This window comes from Babylonia areolata, chromosome 5, assembly GCF_041734735.1.
Source record: "Babylonia areolata isolate BAREFJ2019XMU chromosome 5, ASM4173473v1, whole genome shotgun sequence".
NCBI classification, from domain to species: domain Eukaryota; kingdom Metazoa; phylum Mollusca; class Gastropoda; order Neogastropoda; family Buccinidae; genus Babylonia; species Babylonia areolata.
In genome coordinates this window covers 18,307,353-18,308,961 of record NC_134880.1, presented here as the reverse complement: position 1 = coordinate 18,308,961, position 1,609 = coordinate 18,307,353, and the positions used below count along the sequence as shown (strand labels likewise).

The 1,609-nt window shown below is 44.4% G+C and overlaps 1 pseudogene; it reads right to left on the bottom strand.

Annotated features, from left to right (window-relative positions):
- Positions 1–444: 444 nt before the first annotated feature.
- LOC143282219 (uncharacterized) overlaps positions 445–1,609 on the bottom strand; it is a 95,507-nt pseudogene continuing 94,342 nt past the window's right edge.

The following is a 1,609-nucleotide window of genomic DNA, read 5'->3' as shown; positions in this document are numbered from 1 at the left end:
ACTCTGTCCCTTACTTGGTTTCTCTTGTCAGTTGCCTTTTTTTTTTCTTTTTGTACTCCGCAAATCTCCAACACCGCAACGCATGCCTCATCCCTGATCCAAAAGACACCACGAACGTTCAGGTCATTCTGGTTTTAACCACGGACAATGAGAGAGAGAGAGAGAGAACGAGAGAGAGAGAGAAACACAAGGGCACTGATGACGACGAACTGATAATCATTATAATAATAACAACGCAATGAATCTGACCATTAAATACATTTAGAGACATGTACACACGCGGTATACTTATTTCTTCCACATTGTCTCTTGTCTGTCTGTGTCGGGAACTGTATATCAATTGACGACAGTCGAACAAAATTTAAAAAAAAAAAAGAAAAAAAAAAGAGAAGAAGTACTGACGACGGTGTATGCACTACACCTGTTCGACACACACACACCGGTCCACACAGGTCCTCGCAGGGGACAGTGTTTGAGAATGGGGTTAGGGACGTGGGGGGTTTGGGGGAGGGGGCCAGGGGGGGGTTCGAAGAAGGAGATGTGTGTGTGTGTGTGTGTGGTGGAAGAGGGGTGAAAGGGTCGTCAGAGGGAGGAGGAGGTCATCAGGTGAGAAGACGGCCGGACAGCAGCCCCCACAGCAGGACTGACCACCACGTGCTGCACACGGACAGCAGGAGGCTGTCTGCTGATGACCGCCCGTCCTGCTGACCCTCGGACGTGGAGCCTGCACAAAGAAAAAAAAAATCAATCAATTACGGTATGTGTTCAGAAACCGCCAGGCCATAGCCTCTCAGGAAGAGGGTACTACTGTGAACACACAGTTTCAGTTTCTCGAGGAGGCGTCACTGCGTTCGGGCCAATCCATATACGTTGTATCACATCTGCTAGGCAGATGTCTGACCAGCAGCAGCATATATAACCCAACGCGCTTAGTTAGGCCTTGAGTACACGCATATATGTTTCAGAGTGGATTTTTTTCTACACAAGTTTGCCAAAGGACAACACTCTAGTTGCCACGTGTTCTTTTTCATTGCGCTAAGTGAGTGTAGCAAACGGGACCTCGGTTTATCGTCTCATCCGATTGACTAGACGCTCAGTTTGATTTTCAAGTCAAACTTGGGAGAAAGGACGAGAGCGGGATTCGAACACAGAACCTCAACAAATTTGTGTATAGGCAGATGGACGTCTTAACCATTCTGCCACCTTCCTCAATAGTCACACAATGACAATGTCGCCCAGTAAGTTATAAACTACAAACTGAATAATGTGTAACTAATAGTAACCAAAGACACAATACAGCGCGCATTTTAAATGCTCACACAGGTAAACAGTGACCTGTTTTTACATTCATATGAGTTTCCTTTGATGAGGTAATACGTAAATCAAGTTCAGATGAAGTTGGGTGATTGTAATATTGATGTGATTATTAAACTTATGTCTGAGGTCATTCAAAGTGGGCGTCAAAAGAAAAAAGTGAAGTTTAGTTTCTTCACCTCATCTGCTTAAGAGACAAAATAAGATCACAGACAGACATTTAACATACAATAAAGACGACGATGAATAAAGATGTCAGAAATCCTTAAACTGAACCTTGTTAGAGCAAGAGAGA